The following is a 23,608-nucleotide window of genomic DNA, read 5'->3' as shown; positions in this document are numbered from 1 at the left end:
CCTCTTACTCCGATGCCACTGATTCGTCCAAGATGGAGATTAGTTTAATTACTATCCGATGGAGTAGAACCCCTTGGCTGGGGAAGGCGAAGGCGGAGAGGGAAAGCTGGCTGTGCCGGGGACCCTTGAGCCACGTGTCCCAGCCCCAGCATGGAGCAGGTAAGGACTGGGAGCTGCTGCTGGTTGATCGCTCCCCATTAAGGGCCTTTCTCCCAACTCCCAGGAGCCACAGTAGTTGAAGGCATGTTTCCTCTAACCTCAGAAGTCTGAAGATGGAAAGGCTTAGAACCCACAGTGAGGGATTGTGAGTCCCCATTTCACTCACTACTTCTCGAGCCCCGACGTTGCACGCCAAAAATGTTGCAGGATTTTCCGTAGTTCAGCTAAGAACAGGGTCCTTGTCCATCCCATGGCCCCAGAAATTCAGGCTTGCAGACAATTTTAATGATGAGTAAGACTCTCAATTAGGCCAGAGTTCCTGCTGGAGTGCTTCCTGCCTAGCCCTGAGAATCCCAGGTTCCGCACAGGAAAAGGTGGGGCCTGCTCCTCACTACTGCAAAGGGCACGAACTTCCGTGTTTCCACCCCAGTGCACATTCCCACTGTGCAGGCCGCTTGGAGATTGTTTGAGGACGTGCTCCCACCTGGCTGTCTCAATATCATATGTCTTTTTCATTTTTTTTTTACTAGTCTGACTAGAAGTATAAAGATTTTACTAATCGTGTCAAAAATCCCATATTTTTATTTCATTGTTTTATTATAAAATTTGTTTTCAAGTCTATTCTTTCCTTTGTTCATCTTTTTATCATTCCCTGTCTTCTGCTTACTTTGAGTTGCATTAACCCCTTTATTAAAATACAATGACTTTATCCCTGAAAATATTATTTCTGAAACCGTTTAAAATCAGATATTCATTGACCACTCAGCTGTTACTGGTTTAGAATTATTGTATCTTTTGCCATTCTATCACTTTTAAACTATTTGTGGTTTTATATTCAAAGTGTTTTTTGTGGCCACCATATACTTGGATATTTATGTTTTAATCCAGTGTAACAATCTCGGACTCTTATTGAAAAGATTAGAAATTTTAAATTTAATTTTATTATTGATAAGTCTGTGGTGAGTTTATCCTTGTTAAGTATTCGTTTTATATTTATTCCATCTATTTTAACCACTTTTTTCTCCTTATCTTAGTGCATTATTTATATATGATTCAAGTCTGTCCTATTTTTATTAAATATATAAAATATATTTTTCACTTACACAAGAAATTTCCTACCACTTAACATATAGTCCATTTTGGAATACTGTACAACTTTACCCCAGAACCAAACATGTCCATTTTCTCTTGCCTATTCTATGCACTGCTGTTTTATTTATACCTATGTAATAAATAATCTCACAGTACATTGTCATTATGTTTACTTTGACAATTATCATTGAAAGTGATGTAAAAAATAATAACAAAAGTATCTTGATTTACCCACTTTTTTACCTTTTTCTAATCCTTATATTGGAAATATATTTTTGCTAGAAATGGAATTTTACATTAACTTCACACTCTACCCCCATTTCAGGAATTTAATTGTGTTGTTTCAGTTTCTTGCTCACAGTATTTTCATTACAAGTCTGCTGTAGTTGATAATCTTTCTCCATTATAGGTAATGTAACTTAATTTATCTGGCTGCTTTTTTGTTTGTTTGTTTGCTTTGTTTTCTGAGACAGATTTTCCCTCTTGTTGCCCAGGCTGTAGTGCAGTGGCACAATCTCAGCTCACTGCAGCCTCTGCCTCCCAGGTTCAAGGGATTCTCCTAACTCAGTCTCCCAAGTAGCTGGGATTACAGTCGCTTGCCTCTACGCCTGGCTAATTTTTGTATTTTTAGTAGAGACGTAGTTTCACTCTCTGGCTGCTTTTAAAACTTTCTCTTTTTTACTTTACTTTTTTTTTTTTTTTAATTTAATTATAATGGACATTAGTATAGCCTTCTCTATTTGTTTTCGTTTTCAATTGTTAAGTTCTTAGATACAAAGATTTTTGTTTTTACCACATTTGAAAACATATTTATTCTTCCAATATTTTGTCCCCTTTCCTATTTCAGTGATGATAATTTTAATAAAATAGTACACTTGAAATTGGACCACAGTTCACTGATGCTTTGCTCTTATTTTCAGTCTTTTCTCTTCTTTCTTGGGCAGTTTTTATTGTGTCTTCAAGCTCATTAATTTCATTTTTGCAGTATTTAATCTCCTTTGATGTGTATTAGTCCTATTAAATGTGTCTTTCCTGTCAGAAATTTTTTTTTATCTTAACAAGTTCGATGTCTTTTATCTACTTAGAGACATCATCAAAACTTAAGTTTGAATTTTTTCTTCTCAATGTACAAATGATTATATCTAACTTTTTTGAACACATAGAATATAGCTTTATTGACTCTTTTATTGTCCCTGTTCACTAAATCTATTGTTTTTGTCATTTCTGGGTTTGTTTCTATTGACGTGTTTGTATTATCATTACAGATTGTATTTTCTTCTTCTTTGTATTCATAATAAATTTGAGGGGATGCTAGATAGGTGAATTTTACCTTGTTTGTAGCTGGATTTTTTTGTATTCTCTCAAATATACTTGAGCTTTATTTCAGGAAGCAATTAAGTTACGTGGAATCCATTTTATCCTTTTTAATCTTGCCTCTAGTTATTGCTAGGCAAGACCAGAGCAGTCTTTACTGTTAAATTTTACTTTATACAGAGGAAAAGTCCTTCTGAATATTCTACCAGATGCCCGATGATTTTGAGTTTTCTTTCACTCTGGCTAGTGGGAACATGAAATATGTTTCACATTCTGCTATAATTTGAATGTCCCCTCCAAAACTCATGTTCACATTTAATTGCCATTGTAACAGTGTGGCACTGTTAAAGGTGGGACCTTTAAGAGGTGATTAGGTCATGAGAAGTCTGTCCTAACGAACATATTAATGCCTTTGTAAGGAAAGAGGGCTCCTGATAAAAGGATACTTTTGGCCTCATTTCTCTCTGTTTCCTATGCTCACTTGCACTTCTGTCATGTTATGATGCAACAAGAAGGCCCTTTGATCTTAGATTTTCCAGCCTGGAGAACGATAAGCCAAATAAATCTTTTTTTCTATAAACAACCCAGTTTGTGGTATGTTGTTACAGCAGCAGAAAACATTCTAAGACATCTTTCTTTTTTCCCTAATACTTATTCTGATGTTTCATTTCCAGTGGTTGTTTCCTTGGCTTCAAGTGATTTCCTCTTACAGGTACTAATCAGGACTCAATTTAAATAACAAATGAGTCGTGTGCAGATCTCTGGACCTCTCTGTCTTTGAAATTCTTGCTGCATAGTGATGCTTTCTTTACTTCTCTAGTCTGTTCTGTAAATTCTAACTGACTTAGCTTCCCTGAATTCTGAACTCTGTCCTCAACTCAGGGAGCCTTCCAGACTCTGTTGGATTCCCTCTAGGAAGAAACATGGAATAACACTAGGAATTTCTCTTGTTAAGGATCAATGCTAACGATTTTTAATAAAAGAACATAATGTATTTTTTTTTCCTGTGTTTTCTCATGTTTAAAGTGGGAAGATACATCTAGTAGTTCATGACATTCCATCATGATCAGCAGTAAATTCAACAGATAATTAATAATTGTCGATGTTGTGCATCATTCCATATTGCAAATGTAAAATAAAGACCTGGAATCGAGAGAGTTCATATAAACCTGATGATTCAGTAAAATTAAACGTAGTATCAGTCTAAGTCCAAAAAATTACTGGAAAGTGACAATCAAGGATAAAACCAACTACAGGGTGAAAAGTTAAAAGCCATAATAAGCCTGTTAATTCTAACATAGTAAGAAAATAACAGAGTAGAACCAGAGAAAAGTCTACGTAAGCAGTAGGTCGGTAGGCAGAACAATGTCAAAGACATGACTTACAAAAAAGAGCATTGCCAAACTCACTTATTTCCAAAGTCCAACTGAAATGTCAAAGATATATAAAGAGAAAGATATATAATACAAGGTCAAGTATTAAAGCAAAATAACCATGCAAGTTCATGTGAAGCAACAGCACAAAATTCAAAGAGTCAAGACTTTTACATGACACCTGTGGAAGCAAGAATAATTCCAGAGTGACAAATTGTGACAATGTAGATTTTATGAACATCTGGCTGAGGTGAGACTAGGTGAATAGTGTCAAAAATCTGCAACTGAAAGGTAGCACCTGACTTAATAGGAAATTGGTTTGCTTAATTTTAATGTTCATATTCAATTTTTGCTTTTGTCATGCTTAGATCATTTAAAAAATAATGATATAAAAATAAATAATATATGTGGAAAATAACTCAAAAAAATCACTTTAGTTTTATTTTCCATTTATTAGGAAGCAAAATGAGTTACCTAAAATTTTTCATCTGTAAAAATATTCAGCAAATTTCACATCTTTTCACATAATTTTAGTTACTACATTTAACTGAATATGTTTGAATATATGTCATTATTTATTAGGAACAAAACATGCAATGCATTTCTTTTATTCCATTTACTTTTGCTGATGTGAAATTGCAGAATTAGAACTTATCCTGAAAATGGCAGGGAAATAAAAGTTGGATATGAACCAGTGTGATACATTTTAATAAGAAAGCAAAATTAGGTTAAAATGCTCTAGCATTTTCAGTAATTAGGGCTATAGAAGCAAGATCTCAAAGGAAAGTATTTTGAATGAGAGAGGAAAGGAAAATTTATGGGCACAGAAAATATATAGGCTTTTGTTTTCTTATAACTATTAGGAGTACAATTCTTAGCAAAAGAGCAAAGTGTATCTTAATATTTAAATAATTTTGAAATAGTTTTATTTTTATTCTTTTTTTGTGTTTAATCAACACATTTTTATTAATATCCTACTATATGCTATGAATCATGCTAAGTGCTGGGGACATACAGGGAACAATTAAAACATCCAGATCAATCAGGAGGGAGCTCTGGGAACTCTTAGGCAGGAGGGAGTCCAGTCAAATCCCTCCCAGCTCTCAGGCCACACTTGGTGAATGGGCTTAGTTTGGGTGATTCTCACATTGCCTTACAGTAAGCCAATGAGGTTGCAATGAGCCAAGATTGTGCCACTGCACTCCAGCCTGGTGATAGAGCTAGACACTGTCTCAAAAAAAAAAAAAAAAAAAAAAGAGAGAGTTAAAGGCATTGTCATGCTTCACCCAGACACTCCCAGATCCCATTTTCTGTTTATGTGTGCCCACTCCTCTAACTTTGGAGGGCATTTGCTTCCAACAGTGCATTCCTATGGCTCACTGTGGAGGATTGCCTATGAACCTTTAGAGTATCTGTCCCACGCCCACAAATGCAGAGAGCTAGAAGTTTCTAGTTGTTTTTGTCCCTGAGAATATGAAAGCCAGCTCCCTTTGCTCAGTGGAAGACAACTCTAAAGCATAAATTTCTGCAGCTAAAGTCACACTGAAACCAGACTCATCTTGTCATTTCATTCTATCCTAACTTCTCTCTTATCCTTAACAGGATTTTCATACTCTCTTACCAGATTCTTGTAATATATCACTTGTACATGAGTCCCTGTCTCAGGATCTGCTTTTGTGGCTTTTAGCCTAAGTCAGTAAAAAATTCTAACCACATCGTTATTGGTGTAGACCTAAGGAGTTGTTACTAAGCCAGGGCACATTCTCCGCTGGGCAGTGCCCAAGACGATGTTAACATTTTTCTTTTTGCTTCTCCATTGTCCTGTGCTTTAAAGGTGACCTAATCACTGCTATTCAAAAAGGGAAAAAAAAAAGTTTTTTTTCTGAAGAAGTTAATAGACTTCATCATTTATAGTCAAGTTTTACTGGTTTGGTAGTCACTCTACACAAATTGAATTTAATCTATTTGCTTTCAACCACATATTACTTTCAAATTTTCTTGATGAGACTCCATAGAATCCTTTAAACAAAGAACAAAAAGTAATGACATGGATGTAATTTTATATAAATGAGTAATCTTGGCCATTATTACCATTAGAGGTGCTTAATAAGAAAAATTACTACATAGGTAGCAATTAGTGATTTGAGATACTTTAATAAATCTTTAAACTCCTGAGTAATGAAAATATTTCACAAAATATCTTGAAAGATAATATGCTAACTTGAAGATTCATTGGATTGAGAACTCTTGTTTTTGATAAGACTATAAAAACACTTCTAATAAATCAAGGTGATTTTTAAATTATTGGCCTAGACATTTCTAATAAGTTAGGTACTATTATTCACATTTTTAAAGAGGTAACTGAAACCCAAAAAAATTCCAGGTTATTCAAGGGTAAGTGATAATAAAGAAACTAATGAAGTCTTAAGTATATGAATTTGATACCTAAAGTCAATGCTGTTTCAACAGCAGTGAAATTTAAAAATTACTTAAGCAAAAACCTAAGCAACATAGATAGAACTTTTGCTTGTAATGTCCAGATAATTGAGGGAAAAATCAGCATTACATTTTCTTCCAATAATCTGGATAATTTTACATTTGCATCAGGTATGCATCTCAATGGCAATATCAAGGGCATGTGGCATAGTGTATTTGAAAAGCAATACTTATAAGCATTACTTATATAGTGTATTAAGTATTTATAAGCAATATTTAAATAAAATATAAATCCAAGTATTCAACTTCAAGGTTGTGAACAAAGTTCTAATATCCAGCACCTAAAAGGAAGTTAAACAAATGTATAAGATAAAAACAAACAACCTCATTAAAAAGTGGGCAAAGGACATGAACAGACACCTTTCAAAATAAGACATCCATACAGCCAACGAGCATAAAAAACAAACAAACAAACAAACAAAAAACTCAGTATCACTGATCATTAGAGAAATGCAAATTGAAAGATACCCACTTCACACCAGTCAGAATGGCTATTATTAAAAAGTCAAAAAATAACAGGTGCTGGTGAGGTTGTGGAGAAAAGGGAATACTTATACACTGTTGATGGGAGTGTAAAATAGTTAAAACATTGTGGAAGACAGTGTGGCGATTCCTCAAAGACCTAAGGTCACAAATATCATTCAACCCAGCAATACCATTACTGGGTATATACCCAGAGTGATTGAAATCATTCTACCGTAAAGACACATGGGATGCAAACATTCGTTGCAGCACTACTCACAATAGTAAAGACATGGAATCAACCTAAATGTACATCAATGACAGATTGGATAAAGAAAATGTGGTACATATACAATACAGAAAGAATACTATGCAGCCATAAAAACGAATGTGATTATGTCTTTTGTGGGAACATGGATGGAGCTGGAGGCTATCCATGTTCAGCAAACTATTATAGGAACAGTCAAACAAATACCACATGTTCTCACATACAAGTGGAAGCTAAATGATGGGAGCTCAGGAACATAAAGAAGAAAACAACAGACACTGGGGACTACTTGTGGGTGGAGGGTAGGAAGAGGGAGAGAAGCAGAAAAGATAAAAATTGGGTAGTAGCCTTAATACCTGGGTGATAAAATAATCTGTATAACAAGCCCAAGTTACATGAGTTTACCTATATAACAAACCTTCACATGTACTCCCAAAACTGAAATAAAAGTTTTTTTAAAAAAGAAAATAATTTACACCATTACAAAGGGATTTTTAAATTCTCTCTCTACTCTGTAGGTTTTCAAAGCAGTAAGGTTATAGTTAGAGTCAAACTCTAGGAGGTCCATCAGTCAATCATTTGTTCACTGAAGTTTCCTCAGGAAACTTACCATCTCACCTTTAGGATACAAGCAGGTAAAGTAGCCCTGCTGCTCACATGCCATACTAAGTAACCAGATTGTTGCTAGTGAGACTTGGTGGTTAGTGTCTAGAATATAACTTACTTGATTAGGCATTCACTCCCTTTGTTCTCTTGGGATCTACCATGCATAATGATACATAGTGAATTTCTTTTTGGACATGCCAACTCTATTAGATTCCTAGGCCTGCCGTAACAAAATACCATATGTAGGGTGACTTAGAACAACGGAAATGTATTTTCTCAGAGTTCTGGAGGCTAGAAGTCTGAAACCATGGTGTCAGAATGTTTGGTTCTTTCTGAATGTTCAGAATCTGTCCCATCCCTCTCTTACCATCTGGTGATGGTTGCCAATCTCTTCTGTTCCTTGACTTGTAGATACATCGTTCCAATCTTGTCTCAATTTTCACACAGTCTTCTTTACTTTTGCCTCTTCTCCTCTCCTCTTCTTCTAAAGACAGAAATCAAGGATGGTGAATTGGGCTGATATTGTATTAATGCTCACCCTAATGACCTCTTCTTAATATGATTACATCTGCAAAGACTCTATTTCCAAATTAGGTCACATTTACAGATACTGGTGGTTATAACTTCAATATGTTGCTCTAGGGTACACAATTCAACCCATAATTACAACTTTTAGAGTTCTTCCCATTTGTAAATCAGACATCTTTCTCTTTTTCCTTTTCTGAAAGGCACTTCTATCTACATTCCTACACTCCCCCTCCTCGTCAATGGATACTTGAATTATTGTTTTAACAAACTCAGATTTTGCAAAAACAAGAAAACAGTATATAGAAGTAACAAATTTAGACAGGTAATGAGGATAAGAAAATAATTTTGAGATTTTTTTGATAATTTTTTATAAGGGATTATTCTAACTGCCAAGATTATTGAAGTCTTAAAAAAAGACTAAACATTTCCACAAAGAACCTATGATATAGCTGCTAATTTAAGTAAAAATGGAAATTATATGAAATAATAGCTAAGGGGGAAAACAGAGGCATGTAAGCCATACCATGGGGCAGGGAATTGCAAGTTCAAGGAAGAAGGTGACATTTGAGCCAAGTCCGAAGAGATGGGGGAATAATCTTTGTGGATATCTGGAGGAAGTTTAAAGGTCTTGAGGATAGAATGTACCTACAAAGTTTTTGGAATATCAAAGGGGCCAATATGGATTGAGCAAAGTGAGTTAGAGAGGACATGAGATAAAATAGGAGGTAAACAGTTATCTAGGTAACTGTCACTTGATTTTTTCTGAGTTGGCAGGCTAGCAACGGTCTTTGATCACAGAAGTAATAGATCTTTATTATTTATTTATTCTTTTTTTTTTCTTTCTTTCTTTCTTTTTGGGATGGAGTCTTGCTCTGTCACCCAGTGTGAAGTGCAGTGGCGCAATCTCAACTCACTGTAACCTCTGCCTCCCGGGTTTAGCGATTCTCTTGCCTCAGCCTCCTGAGTAGCTGGGACTACAGGTGCGCGCCACTACGCCCAGTTAATTTTTTTTTTTTTTGTATTTTGTGGTAGATACAGACTTTCACGATGTTGGCCAGGCTGATCTCGAACTCCTGACCTCGTGATCTGCTCGTCTCAGCCTCCCAAAGTGCCTGGATTACAGGCGTGAGCCACTGCGCCTGGCCAATAGATCCTTATTTTATAGAAAAGGAGGCTTTATCTGACTACTGTGATGAGGATAAATGTTAGTGAGAGGAGGAGAAGCATTAAGGTCTGTTAGAAAGCTATTGCAGTGATCCCTATGAGAGATTATGGAGGTTTACATCAGGTATAGTAGTAGAGATAATAAGAGGTTATAAGGTCTAAACTGCCCTGAAGGAGAGACAAAGGGATTTGTGAAAGATTAGATTTGTGATGTGAGAAGAAGAGAGAAGTGAAGGAAAATTTTAATGTTCTTGGCTCGCACAACCTAAAGATGTGGTTGACATTATACAGAATTAAAGGTTGTGAAAGGGATAGGCTTAGAGGAGAAAAAAAGTAGTTTCATTTTTGACATGTTAAGTTTGCTATGACAATTTTACTTTCAAGTGAATGTTTCAAGCAGTTGGATGAGGGTGAAGTTAAAAGAGAAATTTCTGGGATGTACATGTAAATGTGCTACTGTCAGTATCTATAGATAATTAAAATCATATTACTAAGAGAAATAGTCAAAGGAGTGTAAGTAGAAAGCAATGGGAAATGTTTCAGTGCCAACCTTTTTAATTTAAAGGGCTGGATTCTCAGCATACTGCAAAGATGAGGAGAAATCTGCAAAAGATACTGAGAAGAAACATCCAGTGTAGGAGAACAAAAATCATCATGGCATTGTTTTAGAAACTGAGCAAAGAAAGAGCTTCCAACTGAAGGAGAAGGTGATCAAAAGTGTCCAATATTGGTTATAGATAATGTAAAATGAGACCTATGAATTAACTATTGAGTTAAGCACATTTACAGTTAAACTTTAACAGAAGCAGATGAGTGATAATCAGAATAGAATGGGAGAAGTGCAATTTGAAATAACAAATATAGGCAATATTTTCCAGGAGTCTTGCTGCAAAGAATTGTGTAGTAGAAAAAGGGGATTGATGTCAGTAAAGGGTCTATTTTCATTATAATCTAACAATTTGGCTTGCTTTTTAATCTAACAATTTAGTTTACTGTAGTTTCATGAATGCTGGTAGAAAACTCAAGACAACTGGGTCAGAGATGAAAGTTTATTATTTATAGCACTAGCCAGAAGTAGCCAGAGTTTTAGCATTTTAATGTCTTTTCTGTGAACCCCAACTTCCATATGCAGTGGGGTGAGTTACGGAAGAATATGCCTCAGTTTGGGAAACTTTTTATCTACCCTTAGCCTGAAAAGCCAAGGATAGAAAAAGGTTAATGGAAACTACTCTCTTAAGAGGAGCAATGGCTTTCATTCAAGTGATGAGGCCACCAAAGAGGCCCCTGAGGGAGATGTACTCTGTGGAATAAATACCCTGACATTCACTTGAGTTTTTTGGTACTAGGATGAAAGAAAGTTCTTCCTTAGCTTAGCAGGAGACACTAATTCTATTGTCTATGGCTGGTTCCTATACAAATATCATTGAAAAGATCATCTGAAACCAAGAATAGTTAGTACCTCTCTTTGCAAGATGTGCGCAAATGTAATCGACCCATGAAGAATATCTCCCTACAATTAGTAGAGGATTTTTCTTCATTAACAATTTAGCTCTATCTTAGTATGTCCGTGAAAAGGATTAAATTTGAGGTAAAATTTATGCAGAAAAAAAAAAAGTATGGTTTTTAGAGTGATATGCTTGAGTAGACACTAATACTGTACATGAAATCTAATGTACAAATGAATAATTTGGCTTAGATTATCAATTGTGATTTAAAAAGGCAGAGCATATAGATTTATGCTGGTAAGGGGATATTTGTGAGACTGGGAGCTAAGGAAAGCTCTCTTTGATTGCTCCTATTTTCTCAGTGAAATTAAGTAAACAGCTGAAAATGAAGATTGGACATAAGGCGTAAGAAATTTTGGAGAAAAGAGAAGATATAAAAGGGTTATCCAGAAAATGCAGAGATAAAGTAAGAATATCTAATAGCATTTAGAGAAGACATGGCTATGGCTGAGTTACTGGGTTAGATACCTTCCATTTGTATTCTTGATTCCTCTGCACCTTAATCATGCTTTTTGCCTATATAGATTATATCCCTTGCTTTAGACTTCCAGTTGGGTTCCACCAATGGGAAGCCACTGCAGGAGAAGGGAGGAACAGAGAAAGTTAGACTGTTTATTCCACAGAGTACATCTCCCTCAGGGGCCACTTTGGTGGCCTTGTCGCTAAAATAAACACCACTGTTCCTCTTAAGATGGACTTTTCTTCATATAGTTTCCATTCAACTTTCTCTGCTCTTGAGTTTTCAAGCTTAGGGTTGTTGAGAAGTTTGCTACCACTAGTCCTAAACTACTGCATGGTCCTTTGTGGGTACCATACACTCTATATAAACCTTTAAAAGTTTTATTTTGGCTGAAAAATTAATGATACACAGCATCCTTATATATCAGTGTGTGATCTCTTTCCTGCTGGAATCTGAATAATATAACTATAGATGCTATTTACTTGACATTTTATTTATCAAGTACATTTATAGAGATTCTTTAATGGTGGAGTAAGTCCAATTATGTTAGACTTAGTAGACACCTAATGTCAAATCAGGTTAATCTGCCATGCTCCCTGTTGACATGCCCGATTCTTTCTAGTTGTTCTATATGTCCTAATATGTTTAGTGTCCTCTTCAGACAACTGCTTCTTCAAACTCGTTACAGAATTTATGTTAGGAACAGCCTGGTAGCCGAAGTCCCCTGAGAAATTTGATAATTTCACCAACTGCCTTCTCACCCTATCTAAGCCATGACAACTTCCTTTGATTCTAACTAAAATAGATTTATTTTTCTTATAACTCTCAAGAGTTATTTTTAAAACCTTTGTCATGTGAAAATATTTTAATCAAATTTAACTTTTGCTATCTAATGTCTTAAATCCCTTCTTGCATTCCTCTTAATTGATCCTTTTTCTTGTATGTTCCAATCTTATTCTTTTTATTCTTCATCATTATCCTTCAAGATTCTATCTGGAAGTCATGCTGAGTTTCAAAATGGTAATTTCTTTGATTTGTATTCGGGAACCAAATCTTCTTAACCTTGTTTATTTGTATGTATAGTCAACTTCTAGATACCTTTGTTTTCCTCCTCCATTAACATATATAATATTTTTCTTAAAACATTTTTGTAAAAATTAAATATAATAATATATGTAAAAAATATTAATGTATTAGCCCATTTTCACATTGCTATAAAAAATACCCTGAAACTGGGCAATTTATAAAGAAAAGCGGTTTGATTGACTCACAGTTCCACATTACTAGGGAAGCCTCAGGAAACTCAGAATCATGGTGGAAGGGGAAGCAGGCATGTCTTACATGGTGGTGGGTAAGAGAGAGTGTGTGAAGAAGGAACTGTCAAACACTTATAAAAGTGAATTCATGAGAACTCACTCACTATCATGAGAACAGCAGGGGGAACTGCCCCCATGATCCAGTAATCTCCCTCCCTCAACACATAGAAATTACAATTCAAGATGAGATTAAGGTGGGGACTCAGAGCCAAACCATACCAATTACCAAACGAGAATTCAATATATAATACATTAGCCTCTTTTACTGTTCTGTCTGTTCCTCTTTTCATGGTGATCTATACAACTATACTTCTAACACCAGTATAATTTAAGAAGAACATTTATAAGATTTGTCATATTTTTACAAATACTATAAATGCATCACCACAGAGTTTTAAAAAATTTTAAAGAAGCCATGTTTATAATTAAAATATTATATTTATATTTTGTTACTAAAATTTTAAAATTTATTCATATGTGCTGGTGAGAGAGGAATAAGAGGATATTCTTACAACTAAGTAAGTATCTTAAGATGGTGGATATTTTAACTTCAAACCAGATATAGTGCTAGATTAAATTAAGAAGAATGATTTTTGATGAGATGAGAAAGAAAGCATTGTCAAAGATATGATTAAAGTATAATTCTATATATGAGAAAGAATACATTGCTTTGATTTGAATATGTATAAAAGAGAAACCAACAAATGTTGTTGTCTTTTTTGTCTATCAGTGTTTAAGATAGCATGTCGTGGTTTCTTTTTAATACTATTCTATGCCAGATCATCCCACTGGACAAGCACCAGCTGAGCTTTTTCTGAAATAGCACAGCAACACAAGCCTTGAGTTCAAAAAACACTAGATCTCATTCTGCACAAGGGAGAAAAATCCTAAAGTATGGGATTCTATCCTGGTTTTCATACATTAAAAAAATACTTCAAAACGAATACTTCTATTTATTACTGACACACAATGTGATGGACTCAAAATAAGGCTGTCTTATATGGATTATATGCGTAAATTGAATCTGTATGCTGAAATAGTCAGATTTAAAATGAAGACATTACTTTTTCTCCACAATACTTTCAGAGGAAAAGCTTTTAGTATCTCAGACTCTAAAAAACAAAGCATTTATACTGTACAAATAAAATGATAATATTCTTCAGTTTATGTCCTTTCATAATATTAGAAGGACTTAAGGAAATATTCATAAAATGGAATCAAACATGTTCAATTCAGTTAACATTATTGACTTATCATTAATCTTGAAGTTCTATTTCAGAAACTAGTAAGTTATGACTAATTGAACATTTTGGAAAGGATGTAGAAAGTTATATGTGATGCCACAAAGAGAATTCTTGGGAACTTAGAGACAATAGTATGAAAATCCTCATAAAAAGGTGCAAATTCACAGTAAATACAAAAATAATTTTTAAAATAATTATTAAAGCTATAAAGCTTTATAAAGCTATGTATATTAACAACTTAACAATATCTGTGATGTTCACTTTATCACATCAGAATATAATCTATGATCCTGACTTTCTATTATTGACCAAAATGATTTTTGAATTCTTACAGTATGAAAGACATTACTTTTTTCTGTCTTTACTTGATCTTCAAATGGACAAATTTATTAGGTGCCATTGATTTTCAAGGAAAGTAGGTTTTCTATAGTTAAATATTTAATTAAGCTTAAAATACAAGACTATAATTTTGTACTTTTTTTTTTTTTTTTTTTTTTTTTTTTTGGCGATGGAGTTTCGCTTTTGTTGCCCAGGCTAGAGTGCGATGGTGCAATCTCGGCTCGTGGAAACCTCTGCCCAGTTTCAAGCAATTCTCCTGCCTCAGCCTCCCAAGTAACTGGGATTACAGGCACGTGCCACCACACCTAATTTTTGTATTTTTAATAGAGACGGGGTATCTCCATGTTGACCAAGCTGGTCTCGAACTCCTGACCTCAGGTGATCCACCCGCCTCGGCCTCCAAAAGTGCTGGGATTACAGGCATGAGCCACTGGGCCCAGCCTACAATTTTTTAAAGTTGAGGCATTCTACTGCTTCTATCTGGCTGTGTGACAATGTGCATGACACTCAGTTAGAAAGGCTTTAATTCATTAACTTATAAAATTGGAGGGGTGGTTTACATTATCTCTAAAGTCTATTTTATTTAAAGAAGATAAAAATAAAGAGAGAGGGAACTAGTTAAACTATTTTGTAGAAACTTATAGTTGTAATATGGATTTTGACAAAGGTATTAATATTGAAGCACACTGCAGGTATCACAAATTTTCTTATTGATGGACAATTTTTGACAAAGTAATCACAATCCAATGAAAAAGCTACTCAAAAACTTTTACACTCAAATTTTTGGAAAGATTGTTGGTTTTCTGAAATTAATTCAGTAAAACATATTTTTTTATAAGAAATTTATTAAGTGCTAAAACAGGAAGAAAGCAGGAAGAAATAAATTATTACAAACTACATTCCATTGAAATATTGTATAAATTTTTTAATGCCATTGCTACTTATAATTTTGGCTGTATATTTACTGCCAAAATTGAAATTATCTTTCAATAATTTCAAGATGAAATGCCAAGCTGAAAATTATCTTACCCCATGTTCATTAACAGAAAGGTATTAAAGACATGTTCAGTTCTCTAGAGATGAAAGAGAGTAATTATTCCCTATGCAAAGTCAATTATCATTGACTTCCACATGACATTATTTGAACATGACATTTATGGATTCCCATTATTTTGATAGCACTCTCCCTCCTCCAAACACAATGAATTGCTTTCAGTCATTCTGAGTTAAAAATATTAAATCACTTATTTTATTTTAATATGTATACTCTTAATTTTATAATGTATATCAATTTTATAGTATAATTGTATAATATATCAGTATAAACCATGTGAATATAAAACAACTTTCTCAGTTGGCTATGATTTTCATATTTAGATAATTAAGGAATAAATTTAACAGATATGGGGAAAATATTTTTGTAAAATAGTAGTTAACATATGACCTAAATGTAAAACGCACTGAGATGTGCATGTATACACATCATCCTATGTATTCTGTGACTGCATAAAATGCTTTGTTTACTCACTATTTGATAAGTTTCTGAATGTAATGTGTCTGTGAGCCCTTTTCTCTAAAATTAAGTGATTGTCAGAGAGGAAGGGACAACTTTGACCCCCAGGGGATTTTTGGCAATGCCTGGAGGTACTTTTTGTTGTTACAGCTAGAGAGGGGTCAGATGATACTGGAGTGCAGTGAGAATAGGCCAAGGATGCTATTATATTAAACACCTAACAGTGAACAGGACACCACCCACATAAGAAGCCTATGGCCCAGCATGTCAAGAGTGCTGAGGTTGACAATCACTGCTATAACCTAAAGGCCACAAATTTTTCTTTTGCTTTCAGAAAAAAAAAAAAAAAAATTGTTCAATGAGAATTTATGTTAAATCTAAATTATTTTCAAATTTAGGATATACAAATACTGTTTTTACATGTAATTTTAGTACCACATTTGCTTTTGCAGACAACATACTAAAAGAAAATTGGAGCATACTTTTGAATGTAATCTAGCAAAATATGTTAAGACAATCAGAGTGTTTTTATCCTTTAAGGAAAAGCATTATAGTTCCAAAAATTTACGTTAATAAAATAACAGAAATATGTGAAAACATTATATATTTAATTCTTTGATATGTATAATAGAAAACAATTCAGGTTTTTTTATTATACTTTAAGTTCTAGGGTACAATGACTCAATAACAGTAGATTATTAAATTATAACATGGAGAGCTGTAGAGAAGGGAAGTGCTTTCTCTTTATGCTCTGAGGTTCAATAACTAGGTCTATGAAATAATCTGACAAAAGGCAGATTAGTAGGAGAAAGGGTAGAAACATTTTTCATGGGCAGAGGGGCATCACAGGGAAAACAAAGTAAATTATCGAATCAGTGGTGAGATTTGGGAGTTCACATACCACTTCATAGGGAAAATGAGGAGGGGAAAATATAGGCAACTTAAGAGGAATTAAATAATTTTAGAAAAAAACGAATGGGCCTTTACCCTATTAGAAAGTAATAAAACAACATAAAGCTATCTCTTTTGAACTTCAAATGACAAAATGATAATTAAATTTCAATGTCCAAATTTCAATATGCTTCTCAAATTGACATATATTTGGTATTTAGAGTGTGACAAATTTGATCCACTACCTAAAAGTTTAGAAAAATTTTAGCGAAACCAAGTAGTATTCTAAAGTATTATTTACTATTTTGCATGAAACAATATAACTTTTACTATTTTACTTCTATATTTCAGAGCTTATTATAGTCATATATTTAATTTCTAGACTTAAAATTTTAATAAGTAGTACAAGGTGACCTCCGACTCCCTGGTTCAAGGTATTCTCCTGCCTCCGCCTCACCAGTAGCTGGGATTACACACACCACCACGCCCAGCTATTTTTTTTATTTTTAGTAGAGATGAGGTTTCACCATGTTGGCCAGGATAGTCTCGATCTCCCGACCTCATGATCAGCCCACCTCAGCCTCCCAAAGTGATGGGATTACAGGCACGAGCCACCGCGCCGTCAGAGAGACTTTTAAGATGTATTCCATAATATTTCAGCATCCAAAAAAAGAATGTAATTAGCATACGCTTTCTATTAAACATATTTTGTGGGAAAAAATCAAAGGCAAACAACAATGTAGGAATTTATTTTTTAGATATATGAAATAAAAACTGAAGGTGAAAAAGCCAATAAAAATGAAACATGGATAAAACACAAAGGAAACTCACAAAAGAGACATTTATATTAGTATAAAAATATCAAAAGCAAGCTAATTAACTAGTGGAAAAACATTCAACTTCCCTGGTAACTAAGTAAAAAGTAAATCATTTATCTCCCACATTATTATAAAACATAAAGGTAGATTTAAGTGTCAGTGTTTATGAGAATTTAAGAAAAGTTGGCATATGAAAATGTAAACAACAGTTCTGATAGTTGTAACAACATACCAAAAAAGTGTGTATTTTAACAGAACAAACTTTCATCTTGAGATTTATCAATTGCAGTGATAAATTAGATCAAAATATATACAGGTGATAGAAAAATACAGAGCAATTTTTATTACGTAAATGTCATTCTTAGATGACATAAGATTGCTTGCTAAACTTATACAATTTTCTATGAGAAAGAAGCCTTTTTTTTTTTTTTTTTTTTTTTTTTTTTACTCACTAGCTGGTTTTATTTTTGCAGTTGCATATTGTTAGCACAGATATAGTTTGTATGATTTGGAATGATTTTTCTTATTTTCTTGCTATTCTGTGGTACTTAAACATGCAACAGTAAACAAATAATCAGTAGAAAGCTAATAACTCTAGTACTTTTTAGAAATAATGATGGGTTTGATTTTGTAGCTATCAGTTTTAATCAAATGACTAACAATCTAGCATTATTGACTACTTGGCTTTATTGTTTGTGTTGTTCTCAAACATGTAAGTCTGATTAAATTTTTAAGATGAGACAAACACATTTTGATTCACTCAAATTTATGCACTGGAAAAAAAAATCTCCACCCAAGTTTCTCAATTAAAATTTAAAAAGCAAATACAAAATTGTGGCCAAAGTCTTCTTATATAATTTAAGCAATAGTGATAGTGTTGTAAGCTTTATTCTTTTTTATTTATTTATTTATTTGTTTGTTTATTTATTGAGACAGAGTTTTACTCTTCCACCCAGACTGGAATGCAGTGTTAGAATCATAGCTTACTGCAGCCTTGACCTTCCTGGCTCAAGCCATTCTCCTGCTTCAGCCTCCCAAGAAGCTGGGACTATAGGGCATGCCAAACTATGCCCAACTAATTTTTTAATTTTTGGTATAGACAAGGTCTCCTTATGTTGCCCAGACTGGTCTTGAACTCCTGGACTCAATCGATCCTTCTGTCTTAGTCTCCCAAAGTGTTGAAATTAGAGGCATAAGTTCCCACAACTAGTCTATAAGCTTTATATATATACATATATATACACACACGTATATATACATATGTATGTACACACGTATATATATACACACACATATATATATATTTGCATTTTCTAGCTGAAAAATGCTTTGCATGTCCAAAATAAATATTACAAATATTTTGAGGAATTGAGATTTTTTTTCTATTTTTAACCTTCCATCAAAATGTCAGAACTATTTCATTAAGATACAATCACTGAATATTTTCCTAGCTGGCAGACTAAGAAAAATATAAAATGATAAAAAATAAAAATAATTGTTGAATAACCAACTTCTTAATCTGTGCCTATTCTTATTCATATTTAGATCATTATTTCAGCATCAAAGGGATTCCTGCAGTATTTCATTTATTATTATTTTTATTTATCTTTTTTTCTTTTTTTTTTCCGAGGTGAGTCTCAGTCAGTCGCCCAGGCTGGAATGCAGTGGCACGGTCTCAGCTCACTGCAATCTCCCAGGTTCAAGCGATTCTCCTGCCTCAGGCCCCCTGAGTAACTGGGATTACAGGCACGCGCCAGAACACCCAGGTAATTTTTGTATTTTTAGTAGAGACAAGGTTTCACCATGTTGGCTAGGGTGGTCTCAAACTCCTGACCACCTGTTATCTGCCTGCTTTGACCTCCCAAAATAATGGGATTACAGGCGTGAGCCACTAGTCCCGGCCTCCTACAGTATTTTAAATGACACTTTTTAGTGCACAGTTTTGACAATTTTAAGACAAAGAGATTTGTTTGAAAGTCTACTGACCAAAGATTTCACATTTAATGATTTGTCAACTGATGGGCTGTGGCCAACACAAGAGTAACAACAATAACAACAATAAGAGTATCAAAGTAACACAAATGTATGGACTATTATACACTTTGTAATCTTTGTGGAGAATAAAAATGTACAATGAATCTTCATTATTCACAGATTCTATGTTTGCAAATTTGCCTACTTGCTAAAATGTATTTGTCACCTCAGAACCAATTCTGGTGACACTTTTGCAGCTATTTGCAGACATACAAAGTGCAAGGAAAGGAGGCAGATAAAAGATGAAGCTTGCCTTTCTGTTTTATTTCTTATGCAGAGATGACCAGAGGATAAAGACAGTAGGGGACAATAGACTTCTGCTCTGGGGGCAGGAAGAGAGAGTCTGAATCTCTATTCTGGCAGCTGTTAGTGGGAGGCCTCAGGCCAGTCTCTGAAAACTTTTACATTTTGTTTTCATTTTTGTAAAATAAAGAAAATCGAATCTACCAGGGTAAGTTGCTTTTAGGATTTATAAGTATAATCTATATGAAATATGTGTAAGTAAATGAATAGACAGTAATTCCCCTCCTAGCCATGGCTCAGTATTTATTAATTTTACTATTCTCGGTGACTTTACAAAACATAACTACCATACATAATGAGAATTCACCACATATGAAAGTCTGTTAAGGTAAACTGAAATATTAAAACATATTTTTAAAACGTTTTCAAACATTTTGTAATTCAGTTTTTTTTTTTTCATGAAAATCTTCAATTTATGATTAAATGCAGTGAAGACATTTATCTGAGACTGAAACCAGGGTAATTTATTATAAGTCTTTATAGGGAACACTAGGCTTCAGAACCATTTCCCCACTACCCTCCCAGGACAGCCAGAATACCGTCCTTGGCTCTTGCTAGTAGGGGACAGGAGAGCTATCTCTGGAGAGATGGAATAGAGAAACTTTGATGTGTCCAGCATCAGGTTCTAGTCAACATAGGGATTACTGTAATGCATTGCTTAAGATGGGGATATGTTCTGAAAAATGCATCCTCAGGTGACTATGTTGTTATGCAAACATCATAGAGTATACTTACACAAATCAAGATGGTGGATAGATAGATAGATAGATAGATAGATAGATAGATAGATAGATAGATAAATTTTATATGAAAAACAAAATGTCCCAGCACAATTAATGAATATCAATTATTTCTCCTACTTAATTTGCAATACCAATATCAAGTGCCATATATCAGGTTTCTATATATGCTATGGTATAATCTTATGGGATTAAAAAGTCACTATGCAGTACATGACTATATCTGACACTCTGCATATTGAATAATGAGAAGACTGCCCACAGCTTGTTTCCCCCACAGCTGGCTTCATAGGTGAGCAACATGTGTAGTCACACAGGGCTCATACTTAGAAAAATCCCGGTCTTGGTTCATATTCTGTTCTTGCTGTCTTGACATTTGTAATTTTTGAACAAGGGGTTCCCCAAATTATATAGCTGATTGTGACTCACCTGCTTTCCTCCCAGATCTTAGCTACTTTTACAACTTCTGGGCAGGTGATTGCAGAACTTCTTTCTGGGGGAATTTATGATGGAGTCAGGAGACAGCCAAGGATCCCTGGTGAAACCCTGCCTTCAAGCCTAAAACAGCCTGAAGGCTAAAAAACTGGACTGCTGGTCCTAGATGAAGCCTGCCCTTTCCTGACTAATTCTCTCTGAACAATGCCCACCTGTGCACTGGGAGGACAGGGTGGAGCCTCAGGAAGTTCATGCTATTCACAGTGGGAGGACCCTGACCTCTTCAGTTCCTGCATGGTGACCTGGGATTCAATCTGTGAGATGGAAAACCTACTAGCAAGATTCTCTCTAGCTCTGCTGAGAGTTATTTTTCGTTTATCCTTTCTGCCCCAAAAATTTCACTCCTCACCCTTCTATGTGTCTGTGAGCCTAATCTTTCCTGGTTTTGTGACAAGAACCTGGATTTAGATGAACTAAGAAGAAAGTTCTGCAGCAGTTATATTACTCTAGGAAAAAAAAAACCAAAACCAAAACAAAACAAAACAACTCTCTGGGTACTAAACCTGAGGGTCCTCTAAAATTACAAGGACCCTGCCCAATCAGCGTAGAGAGAGGGCCACACATTAAACAAGTCCTCTCTCCATCCAGACACACACAACTTCAAATATGTTAGTGCCTCACTCTCACATCTGAACAATGAGTCATCAGTCATGAAATACTGAAGAAAAATCTTAGATATGGTAAAAGAAAGCAAAAGAAGAACTTGGAAGCAACAATGTGATAGTAAAGCTTTTAAAAGTCACAAGAGACATTGGAATGTAAAATTGATTATATTTACCCAATAACAGAACTAGAAAAACACAGAGATAAGTAACAAAAGAGACTAGATAGGGAATATTAATCAATACAAGGAGTATAATATCCAAATAACAAGTTCAATAAAGAACGAATATGAACAGAAGAAAAATAATAACAAAAATGTATCAGAAGTGAAGAAGAAAATTATCCAGAATAATAAACCACAGTCAGCATCCAGAATAATTTTAAAATATAATTTTTTTTAAATGTTTAATTCCAAGATATATCAGGAGAAATTTCAAAACAATTAATGATTAACAAAATTTCCTAAATAAGCTTGTAGACAGAAATAAGGAAAATGATCAGAAATCAAAATGTTACAGAACTTATTGAGAGCAAAAATAGAAAATAGAAGGCAATAAGATAAAGCATTGAATATTCTAAGGAAGTATGATTTTTGCACAGAAGAAAAATAAAATGCAAGACTGAAGATAGAATAAAGACATTTCTAAATGTATATACCAAAAGGCATTATTATCCTATGCACCCTTTCTAAAGATCCTATGCATCCTCTTGGAGAGGATGTTCCACATGAATTGAAGTTGTTTATCACATCACACCCATAGGCACAGATAAGGAGATTTCCAGGAAGACAATGAGGGAAAGTCCAAGGGTGAAATTTCGGAGACGCAGATGGGGCATTTTTATTTTCCTGGCAAAAAGTTTAGGATTTAATTAATCATAGTACAAAAAACAACAATATGACTAAATGAAAAAATATATATATGAACCAGTAAAAACAAACTAAAATTTGCCAAAATGAAAATGAAATCTTCATGCATTATGTAGAAGAGCTGGGAATTAAAATTGTAAGTCATAATAACACAAAAACTAAATATGGATTAAGGTACAAATTCTAATCTGATTATATTAGGAATATAGCAGAAGGGAAACAACAATTTGGGACTGAGTATGAGAAAAGGTATTTAGTATCAATCTTCTAATATAAACATGCATGAGACAGACGATAGACAATGCCTAGAATTGAAAAAGAAGAGTTAGGAGGAAGAGGAGAGAGGGGAGAGAGGATGGAGGGAGAATGTGAAGTATAATCAATCATATTCTTTACAAATATAAAGTTAAATAATTGAAAACACTGTGAAATATCTGATTGATTCTCTGGGGAGAATGAGACTTAGGATTGGAAAACAACTTTACCTATTTTTAATTAGCTTTGTCTTTTAGACTATATATAAGTACAAATTTTCAAAAAAAAAAAAAAAAACAAAAAGCAAAAAAAACTTCTGTTAGTATTTGGCTTACTTCTCATTTTTTCTGTCTGATTAAATTCCACAGAAATTAAATTTAACATTTTTTCAAATATAGTTTTTATATAGTATTTATGTTTATCACTCTAACACAATACCAAATTGTTAGTCAGAGGATCTTGAATTTTCAAAGTCTTGTAAAACTACTAGACATGGAAGTTTGAGTATCTAAAAACTTGAATCATTTAAATTTATTGTGACACAGAAAGTTCACATGAAGAAAATGTAAAGCACAACAATAGCTATTCTGTGAACTATTCTAAGGTAAGTGCTTATTTTTCTGAATTTCACAGATCTGAATCACTACCTTAAAGTCAAAACATCTAAGCAGGCTATGTTTTGTGGATTAATGTTTTGATGTATCTTGGAGAATAGTATGCCTAAGATTTCCTTTAAAATATTCTGAATGTTGCACAATCATT

General features: G+C 34.0%; 1 long non-coding RNA gene across 1 annotated transcript; it reads right to left on the bottom strand.

The window, feature by feature from the left end:
* Positions 1-4,611: 4,611 nt before the first annotated feature.
* On the bottom strand, positions 4,612-21,226 carry LOC144336211 (uncharacterized). Its single transcript, XR_013407801.1, has 3 exons — positions 21,055-21,226; positions 8,138-8,254; positions 4,612-5,165 (listed from the first exon to the last, which is right to left on the bottom strand). It is a non-coding gene; the product is annotated as an uncharacterized LOC144336211 (long non-coding RNA).
* Between the last annotated feature and the right edge of the window lie 2,382 nt (positions 21,227-23,608).

This window comes from Macaca mulatta, chromosome 17 (assembly GCF_049350105.2).
Source record: "Macaca mulatta isolate MMU2019108-1 chromosome 17, T2T-MMU8v2.0, whole genome shotgun sequence".
In the NCBI taxonomy this organism is placed as follows: Eukaryota; Metazoa; Chordata; class Mammalia; order Primates; family Cercopithecidae; genus Macaca; species Macaca mulatta.
The sequence above is the reverse complement of the archived record's forward strand: the minus strand, read 5'-3'. Positions and strand labels throughout refer to the sequence as shown.